This window comes from Botryllus schlosseri, chromosome 14 (genome assembly GCF_051294905.1).
Source record: "Botryllus schlosseri isolate E-star chromosome 14, Bs_hap1, whole genome shotgun sequence".
Taxonomy (NCBI): Eukaryota; Metazoa; Chordata; class Ascidiacea; order Stolidobranchia; family Styelidae; genus Botryllus; species Botryllus schlosseri.
The window spans coordinates 10,788,909-10,799,919 of record NC_137249.1 but is presented as its reverse complement, the minus strand read 5'-3'; the positions used below and the strand labels follow the sequence as shown (position 1 = coordinate 10,799,919).

The 11,011-nt window shown below is 42.3% G+C and overlaps 1 long non-coding RNA gene across 1 annotated transcript; it reads right to left on the bottom strand.

The window, feature by feature from the left end:
* Positions 1–8,276: 8,276 nt before the first annotated feature.
* LOC145455919 (uncharacterized) lies at positions 8,277–11,011 on the bottom strand. The gene is made up of 2 exons (XR_013920462.1): positions 8,827–11,011; positions 8,277–8,764 (listed from the first exon to the last, which is right to left on the bottom strand). It is a non-coding gene; the product is annotated as an uncharacterized LOC145455919 (long non-coding RNA).

The window sequence follows — 11,011 nt, the reverse complement described above, 5'->3', positions numbered from 1 at the left end:
CAACACAGTATATATGGCCAATCATAACGTTTCAAACTGATGTTTCGTATTCTAGCATTTACTTATCATATCGTAATCTAGCAGTCTATGGCGTGTCCTAATCTGGAAAAGTGGAGTCTGGCTTTTTTTTTTAGCTTTAGACCTGTTTTAGCATACCACCTTTGAAACTTGTCTGGACTAAAGACATGAAATACATTTTTCGCTCTTAGAAGTAGTATTTATATTTCTCTTTCAATTCCCAGTATCATACTTCGAGTTCTAATTAGTTGCAGTTCTTTTGTCTGGAGAACATATACATGCTGAAGTATAGAATCAAGTGCAGTAATGCCTATAATTTCCGGAAAAGCTACACAATATGACATTTTTGCGAACCACCATATTTTTTATCAACGTTTACTGATCGCGCAAAACTGTTTACACCGTATCCGATAAACTTATTCTCCCAGGGATATCTAGATATCCCTGACTTCTCCGTATTGCTCTTCGACTACATTATACGGGCCTATAATATGGGGAGGGCGCCATACCATGATATTCTCTAAAACGAACTGTTCGAGTGAACAGAGGATTAGTATCGCATTACCAAATCAGTAATAGCATTTTCATCACATGATGTTGACGAATGCTCATGCTATCGAAAATTGGATACCTGCTGGTATGCATCAATATGAATCAAGCTCTGCATCTTTCGCATAGCTCAATTTGCAGCTGCTGACAGTCTATGCCAGTGCTCTTCAGCCTTTTTTGTCGATGGTACGCACCCTTTTAACGTTTATAGTCGAAAGTCGTACACCCCTACCACATAACACACTGATTACGTATAGTAAGCCTAATCCAAGGGTGCTGATCCTTTTTGCTAATCACGGCCGTATTTCGAATACATAGCATACGTCCGCATTCAGGCAGAGAGTCGTCATGGCCTGTCTGGACGTCATATAGGCTACTCATGTTAAAATTGTCTACTGTTCTGTGTCCCATCACCGATTTCTTGAGATATAGCCTATACCTTGCCCTTGCGTATAAATGTTTTTAACTGTAGCAGCAGAACCCCCCGCTAGGCTTGTACCAAAATCGCGAGTATAAATGCTAGGAATAGTTATTTGGATTCCTATTTCAGTCGCAAAGAGCGAGAAAAAATTTTCAATCTGGAAATTCAATTTCGTCGATAATAATGATTGTTTCTATTACTGACAAATATTTATCCATTCCTAGCTCACGTGATAAGATTAACCGGTAAAGACGATCGATGAAGTGTATTCAAAAATTTTGGGCACAATATATGATGATGCATCTTCCAATTTTTATTAATGACTTTATTGTTACATGTTGCTATTTTTTGACCATTGGAATTGTAGGTATAGTCGAAACATATATTTTAGGGTTAGGCTACTATATACGTCCTGTTTTAAGGATTTGTCCTCTTTTTTTAAAGTGTCGTCGGAGCGAGGACGCCCAAATGTCCTCTTTCGTGAGAATTTTGGTTAAATATAGAGCAAAATTCGACTAAGATACATGAAATCTGCACTGAAGCAACGCTCCGGCGGCTATTTCGGGAGCTGGGGCGGAGAGTTGACTTTTTTTTAGTCAACCACCTGATGATGTGTAAGAAAAAACTGTATTTTCGGGAGTTCCGAATCGCGCCAAGCGTGAAGAAAATTTTCAGGTTGAATTAAAATCTCTCAAAGATTTGGGAACTAATTCGTTAACACAAATTGCATGTTGACGGCCGCCAACACACGCTAATTTAATGATCTGTAGATGACCGCATAATTTAGAGTAGGGGTTAAACCCGCTCAGAGGCCAAACGCCAGACGCCAAACGCCGAGCGGCGGCCAAATGTCTGTACGGCGTTTGGTGTCTGTTGTGGTGAGACGCCGAGTAGCTATACGGCGTTTGGCGTCTGCTATGTTCAGACGCCGAGTAGCTATACGGCGTTTGGCGCCTGTTATATTCAGACGCCGAGTAGCTATACGGCGTTTGGCGTCTGTTATGTTCAGACGCCGAGTAGCTACACGGCGTTTGGCCTCTGGTATGTTGAGACGCCTAGTAGCTATACGGCGTTTGGTGCCTCGGTAAACTGAGCAGAGGCTAACTCATTTCATGGCGCGACTATCAAGTTCTCGCAACTATGTGATATCTGAGATTGCATATTGTTAATTTTTTGTCATAATAAGCGGTGGCAGAATCCCAAATGATCTATTGTATGTTCAGCTGTATCAAATTATTGTATCACCGCCCAGGGTTGCAATGAATCGAGTCATGACTCGACTCACAATTTTTTTGATGACTCGAGTCTCTTTCTTAAAAATGGATTTACTCATTGTATGACGTATTCAAGAATGGTATATTAGGACTGATAAATGGGCCCAAACCTGCCTTTTATCTGTTACAATAACCATGTTTAGAATGGAAAAAAATAAACATAAAAATTATCCGAGGCCTTTGATATCACCCCCGCGAGTTCCACAGAAGTGATCTGAAGCTGAACTCGATGGGGAACAGTAAACACCATGACTTGGACTCGACCCATTGCTCTCGGGTTGACTCGTTGGGGATTGCTCAGACTTGACTCGCCGGTGAATTGAAAACGACTCGACTTGACTTCTTGAAACCTAGTGACTTGGTTACAACCCTGTCACCACCAGGGCTTTGGAGCAGCCGTAAATTTAAACTGCTCCAGCTCCGGCTCCGGAGCGTTATTCAATCATACAGTGGCTCCGGCTCCAGCTCCGGAGCCGCATTATTACCACTGCTCCGGCTCCAGCTCCGGCTCCGGCTCTGAAATTATCGAATGGGTCTGTCTATATCAGGGGTGGCCAACCCGCGGGGCAAATGTGGCCCGCGAGAGGGTTTTGCGTGACCCGCGAGGTAATTTCCTATGATATGATCGGAAATGAATTGCTCAGATTGTGGACTTGCAATGCAATGCCAACCAAAAATTACAATTCTGGCTGCGACACTTGGGATGTTGATGACTAAAATATCAGTTCCGACGCATTGGCAGATCCAGGGTCCGGTCACATTTTCAATAAATCGTCGTATATTACAATAAACTAAAATAGTAGCGAAATTTTTCTTCACGCTTCGCGTGTTTAATTGTCACACGATTTCTTGCTTGGTAGCCTACCCCCTGGCCCCTACTGAAAATGAAATAAACGCCTAATTTACCTGATTGAGTCTAACTATAGTCTAACTGTATTCGCAATTACGGGAGAAAGTCTTTTCGCGTTTGCGCTCGCATAAAGATCGTCGACGGTGAAATGTAGGCACAAAATGATTGTCGCATATTATCGGAGACCTTCGATATCGATATGGCCAGACGCCGAATAGACGTGTCTTTGCAAACTGAGCCTAGCGGGCGGTATACAATATAGACCCGCAATATACTCAAGTAATAATATTATTGACCTAGTTTATTTATAAACTTTGAAAATTTTACCCGCTTGGCGCGACTAGTGGACCGCGCACTCGTTCGTCAATTGCATGTGCCGCTTTAGCCGAAAAGGTTGACCATTCCTGGTCTATATAGATTACTAATCTACCCATAGGTTAGTTATAATAGTAATCTAGAGTCTGTCAGCCGTCAGTAACATCCGATGTAGCCAGTGGCGGCTCGTGACAATATCGGGTGGTGGGGCAAGGGCTGCGAGCGACTTTTATCAACATGACGTCACAATGGCGTTTTCCAACGTAAAAATGTAACTTTAATACAGTGGTTCTTAACCTTGCCTCCAGCGCCCCCCAGGGGGCGCTGGCGATTTTGAAAGGGGGCGGAAACGCCCAGGGGGCGATATGGGGGGCGCTGGGCTCAGGGGGGCGGTATGGGGGGTGCTGGAGAAAAATGGCTTCGCAGTAGATGATGTAGTGGTAGGACATATCCTTAATAAGTATTCAGAGAAAATGAACTCCGAAAACGTCGTTATATATAGCCTACAAAAGACATATAGGTTTAATTGTCCATGGGCGCCTAAATGACTGGCACCGAATATTCCTGTGTTGGCAATCCGAACCCCTGAAAACGAATTCCATCCGGCAGGGAAAAATTATATGCCAGTGAAGAAATACCAATTTGAAATCGTGTTCGTCTTTTAGTTTAGTACGATTGGGCGAAAGGGATATCTAAAACTAGATATTCTTGTTGGGCGATATCCCTGTTGGGCGATTCTATATTTTTGATATAGCAGACAGGAGGTCCTGAAATAACATCACGCAACGAAGTCATACCAACGGGTTCGCCCGCCCGAATATGTTTAATTATTAGTTACGGGCCCTACAGTTTCCAAGACACCTCACATTGTTCGCTCCACGTTTTGATGAGTCTGCGCACACTCAATAACCTCACTGCGCATACCCTTGGACAACAGTGCGTAACGACTAAAAAAGGGTCAAAACTTCGGATTAGTTGTGCGCAACGTAGATTTTCTGTGCACAGATACCATGTCAGCACTGCGCACGTGAGCAGCTTAGACGGAACATTGCACCTCACTCAGCTCTACCGGTAAATCTGTTAACGTGAGCAGAGACGACAAGAAATTAATAGCAATATATATGCAATTCCCGATCTTACTGACCGATTTTATCATGAATTATCGGAAGTTTTCGCACTTCGCACTGGCTCGCTAAACAGTACAGCTGATTTCGTGGCAAAACGAACAACGAGATGGGGGCGGTCGGTTTATCACCCTATGGGAGCCCAAGACCCAAGTTTTTTCGGGGGGCCTGACGAAGTGCCGTTTCGTTCCTGCCAACGAGTATACGCCCGAAGATGCATAATTATTATTGAGGGGTCCTACCTTTTCAATCACACATCACTCAGCGCTACTGGTAAATTTGTTTACGTGAGCAGAGAGAGGATAAAATTTGATATCAATATACATGCAATTCCCGATCATATTTACCAATTCAATCATTAATTATTGAAATTTTTCGCGCTTCGCGCGTCTAGGCGGGAATACCTGGCTCAGTAAATGGACACCCGACGTAGATGACTAGTATCAGCAAATAGTGGATAGCCGAAAGGGGGTCAGGGGGCGAAGCCCCCTGGAAGTTTGGTTTATCACCCGAGGGGGGGTCTAAGACCAACGTTTTTTGGGGGGCTGACGAAGTGCTGTTACGGCCCTGGTAACGAATTAATTGTACCTACGGGCACGCCCGAATATGTTTAATTATTAATTACGTGCCCTCCATCTTCCCATACAACAGCTCAATCAGCGCTACTGGTAAATCTGATTACGTGGGCTGAGAGGATAAAAAGTTTATAGCGACTTATATATGTAATTACCACCTATTCATTCATGCATTATAGAAAATTTTGTTACCTAGGGCGACCATGCCACACATACTTTGCTGACCATCGAAATCACGCTACGGGGTTCTTGGGGGCGAAGCCCTCGGAAGTTTGGTTTATCACGCTATGGGTGCGCAAGGCAATCATTTTTAGGGGGGATGACGAAGTGCTGTTACGGCCCTCCCTCTTACTCATTGTCTTTATTACATTCCTTACAATATGCGGTTGGGGGGGGGGGGGGCGCTGGAGAACGATAATTTTTGAAAGGGGGCGCTGGAGGAAAAAAGGTTAAGAACCACTGCTTTAATATGATGGTCACATGAATTTCCCGACAACAGTGATTTTAACGTAGGTGCCGCGAGAGGTTTGCCGGTGAGCCGTGACTTGAAGTGTGGTAACAAATGTTTTATTCATTTTTTTTTAATCAAAGGATTATTTTACATAATGTACGTGAACTAAGAATCGTCCCTATGCCACGAATCAATTATCAGGTCATCCTTAGTAGCATGCGTTATGATTTCATGGTAGAGTTAGAGATTACGCAAATCGATAGGCCGTCCGAAAGTGTTTCGTACACGATCCTGGTGTGTTACGACCACTGAGCTGGTGGTTACGAGTTACGACCAGGTGATAGGCAACCAAAGCGGAGGTACCCGGCGTACGATTGGATCAATGGACTGGACAATTTCTATCATCATCATCATTGGTTTATTAGCAATTTTATCAGTTCAATACACCACAAAAATGCGATACAATGAAAAGACAGGAATATGTCGAAGCGACAAGGAGTAGTCTTCTAGACCTTTAATTTTCGCTCTAAAGGCAACTGCGTAAACTAGCCTACGTACGGAGCAAAGATTCAATACGATTCATGTTCGCACTTGACTTGACCAGACTAATTCCAATGACTAGAACTCGAGAGATTGCGTAAGCCTAACTGCAAAGGTCAACGACTTCGGACACATACGTAATTGTTATCTCATAGATTGGGCCTGTCATATTGAATCCAGAACATCAATTTGAATGGTCTTTGAAGAACTAAGGACAGCAGCCTCGGAACTTCGGTCTCGGAACAACATAGTACATTTTGGCCTTGAAACTGGAGATTGTGACGCAACACATACGGCTTACTGTCTGCTGCCAAATCGCCGTTGGAAAATATATTAATCAATAAATACATGAATGAAAGCCGTAAACTTAGCATACTGTTACATGACATCATCGAGAAGTAGCATTCGCAATCTCATAACCCATTCCGGCATGGTACACTGTCAAAATCAATACAAACAGACGAACACCGAACTTTGAGTAAAATAGATCGAGGAATAGGCTGATCGAATGATCAGCTGTTAGCCGACATCGAAAATGAAATAGCTATCGCATTTGACAGGGGATTGTAAGCAAATGGTTTGAAGGCCACAATTTCACAGTGAAATGCACATTGGCGAACATAAAATTATGTGAATATTTGAATGCAAACCGAGAATCTTAGTTAGCTGTTTCATGCGATCATCGAGATATACCATTGGAAATATCATCACCGATCTCGTTATGGAACGCAGACTAGATTAGCACAGACAGACACCGGCTTTTCCGTGAGATCCGCAATGATGTAGGTAGGCTAAGTATCAGATCAGCGCGCATCTCTACCATACTCGACCTCGAAAACGAAATAACTGCCTCAATCATTGAGCGTCAACTTTAAGACTTGGCACCGCGTTCGATACTAAAATCAAGACATACCGTGCAAAAGCTCATGACAGATCTAGGTATGGAATATCGTTAAAATCAATAGAGACCAATAACGGCTTTTGCGTAAATCTGTTAGCGATAAATGAAGAGTCAGCTCTCACTCGACTTTGGAAACGAAATTACCACCCACATAGTTCAGTGACAAACTTAAAACTTATTACAGCGGTCGATACTAACATTAAGACTTACTGTGCCAAATATCATGACCGATCTCGGTATGGAACATCGTCAAAATCAATGGAGACCAATACCGGCTTTTGAGTAAAATCTGTTTGCTGTACAATGTACATGATAGATCAGCACACACTGAACTTCGGAAACGAAATTACCACCCTTATCTTTGAGTAGCAAGCCTGAAACTTGGAGCAGTGCTAAATACTACCTTCACGACATATCGTACCAAGTTTCAAGAATTATCATGGTGCGAAACACCGTCAAAATCGACATATACCAGCAAAGGTCGAGTCAACGCATATCACGGTAACCGAGTTCAGATATAGATACGATTGTTACATCACACCTTAAGGGTGACAGGCATAGTTGCCCCACTTGCTCGGCCATTTTACGAATAGGAGAGAGTAAATCACCGTTTCTTTATTGTGCGCGACTTTGAGAGAATAGATAGTGAAAGCTTGTTATGAGCGCTACCGGGGCAAGCCCCGGCTAGGCATTCACAAAGCGAAAACACAGAAGAGAATTCGATTTTCGCAGAGACTTCGCTATGTATGGGCATTTGTTAGCGAAAGCACAAGAATAATGCGGGTTTCGCCGTGATCTCGGTATATACTGATTGCTGTGCGTCTATAAATGGTTAAATTGTTATTGAATAGAATTTTAGGTGGGGCAATGCCCCAGTTGCCCTATAGGACGAGCCGCCACTGGATGTAGCAACGAAGACATATAGACTAGGTGCCGCCGTGCCGGCTTGTGACGTGATAATGTATACTTGTCAATTGTCGACAACATCATAGTTGCATTAGAACGCACTTTACTCCTATGCCATTGCTGCGCAGAGCATTAAAATTCAGGCCTGCTGTTCAATTATGATGAATCAGCAGATGTGTTTGTTGCATATATAATAGCATCTTATGAAATAGGTCGGAGCCGGAGCTACTCCTCAAATAACGGGCTCCAGCTCCGGCTGAATTTTATGTAGAGCTCCGGCTCCAGCTCCGGTGAAAATGCACGGCTCCGGCTCCAAAGCCCTGGTCACCACCCCATATTTGTACACTCGCAATGAATTTCTGCAGATACAGTATGTAATGAAACCACAATATGAAATAGGCAACGAAACCACAGCAGAAGGCAATGAAACCACGGTAAAAGTCATTAAGAAATAAGCAGTGGAACCACAGTAAAAGTCAAAGAAATAAGCAATCGAAAGACAGGAAACGTCATTGAGAAATCAGCAGTGGAACCACAGTAAAAATGACTGAGAAATAAGCATTGGAACCATAATAAAAGTCACAAAGAAATAAGCAGTGGAACCACAGTAAAAGTCAGAGAAATATAAGCAAGCACATACAACCGACTCCACAAATCTGAGCTTTTCGCATTCCGCTCACTTCAAGGACTCCAGCACACCTTGCACAAACAGTTTCTTCTGGCGCCAATTCTGAAATTATTCCTTCCTTCAAATATTCATTAGGTATCTTTTCCGGGATCAGTTTATGCTCGAGAAAATACTTCATATTCAATCGCATGTCATCAGTAGGAGGTTGAGTACTGTAAATCAAATATTAAGAAACTAAATATGGAATCTTCGAAAGTCATGCAATGAAGATTACCTCTACATACATGATATGAGATCTGGTTCAGTCTGGAACACATACCATTTCGCCAGTGTGATGTGCAAGAATGTTCCAGTTTTCCAAGAGCACAGACATGACCATGAGCCTCCGTCAACGTCAAATGTCACCCGCACTCTTTCACTAGGACTATAGTATGTCTTCTCGCCAGTGAAGATAGAATAATACTTGTATTTCTTCGAAATATTGAATGCTTCAAAATTCGCATGCACCACGAGTGGAGCATTGCATTGCACACTCCTCATTCTTTCATTGCTGCATTTTTCACTAGTTGCGGTTGATATTAGCTTCATTTCAACGAGGGTGTTCAAAACCTTTTCATCTAAATCAATGTTTGCACATGGACGTGCATTTTCTACAGCATCTAAATGATGACATTGGACCCCGGGATTTTTGTCCTTGAGGGTCCCAAAAATTGATATACAGTCTTTGTCTTCACACCCAATCAGGCTTCTTCATAAATGCTTCGTAACGTGCAAAGGAGCAGCTTGGCCTGATGATCCTTGGGAGACCATAAACACACCATTTTTCGGATCAATACAAACTGAAGGAAGGGTTGCTGGAAGGCCGTGGGCATCTCGTTCATGTCTTGTCAAGCCATGAGACCTTGCATATGACTTGATGCGTTTGGTGCATTGCTTTTTACTTTTGCTATCTGTCGGTTGATTTAAACGACGAGTCTTGCTTTCCTTGTTTGGTGGCGGATTACCACATACTTTTTGTAAATGACTTTCAAATGTACCACGTCGACCAAGAACTTTAGTGCAGGTATGGCAGTGGTGGTGACTCCTGCCTCTGGCCTGACCAATACGTTCCATACACTTCAAACGGCATAGTACGATATAGCCTGGAATATGTGAATACAATTAGATACACAAGGGTAAATCCATGTCAAATCAACCACACTCGTATCCACTTGGTCTCAGACCAATATGGAATTGGTGTCTCTCACCAAATATATTACGCTAAACGTACCAGGATTTCAACCCGGATCTCAGATTGCAATGAAAACGGAGCTGGGTAAATCTGGTATATAGCCCTGAGTGCAGTAAACCTAATCAAAATTGGTCCATGCACCACAGTTATCGCCTTTTAAAAAATGACCATTTCGTGGTCATCCACACATGAAGTTTAATCGCTTTTAAGTTCCCTGTTACTGTAACGGTCATAAAACAGCATAGCCAAGTAGTTGAGAGTGGATTATAGACTGCTGTCATCTGGGCCGAATACTTGTATGAAATTTACAAAGCGGAAAAAAGATATGACCTACCATTACCATTTTTAACGAACTGCCTCCGGGAGGATGGGTTAATACCTTTTCTGGATTCAATAGTGGTATATATTACATACCAATATGAGATAGCTTATTTCCAGATGCATAAGTACTAGTAAATGTCCACCAAAATTTCTGTGATGTGATCGCATTCGCAACAATACACCATTGCTTCGATCAATTTGACGCTGTCAATATATCTTATCGGTAGGGTAACTTATACTTTGTTCCGGAAGATAAGTTATACCTTTTCTGAATCTAATAGTCATCTATTTTACACCCAAACTAGAGACAACTCATTTCGAGGTACACAAGTTACTCTAAAATCCACCTAAATATGTCGTATTATCGCTACAAAGGCCAATTAACATTCGTTTCACGCAACTCGACCATGCCAATATATGTTATTGGTAGGGTAACTTAAACTTTGTTCCGGGAGATGAATTATACCTTTTCTGAATCTAATAGTCATCTATTTTACACCCAGACTATGGACAACTCATTTCGAGGTACACAAGTTACTCTAAAATCGACCTAAATATGTCGTATTATCGCTACAAATGCCAATTAACATTCGTTTCACGCAACTCGACCATGCCAATATATGTTATCGGTAGGGTAACTTATACTTTGTTCCGGAAGATAAGTTATACCTTTTCTGAATCTAATAGTCATCTATTTTACACCCAAACTGGAGACAACTCATTTCGAGGTACACAAGTTACTCTAAAATCCACCTAAATATGTCGTATTATCGCTACAAAGGCCAATTAACATTCGTTTCACGCAACTCGACCATGCCAATATATGTTATCGGTAGGGTAACTTAAACTTTGTTCCGGGAGATGAATTATACCTTTTCTGAATCTAATAGTCATCTATTTTACACCC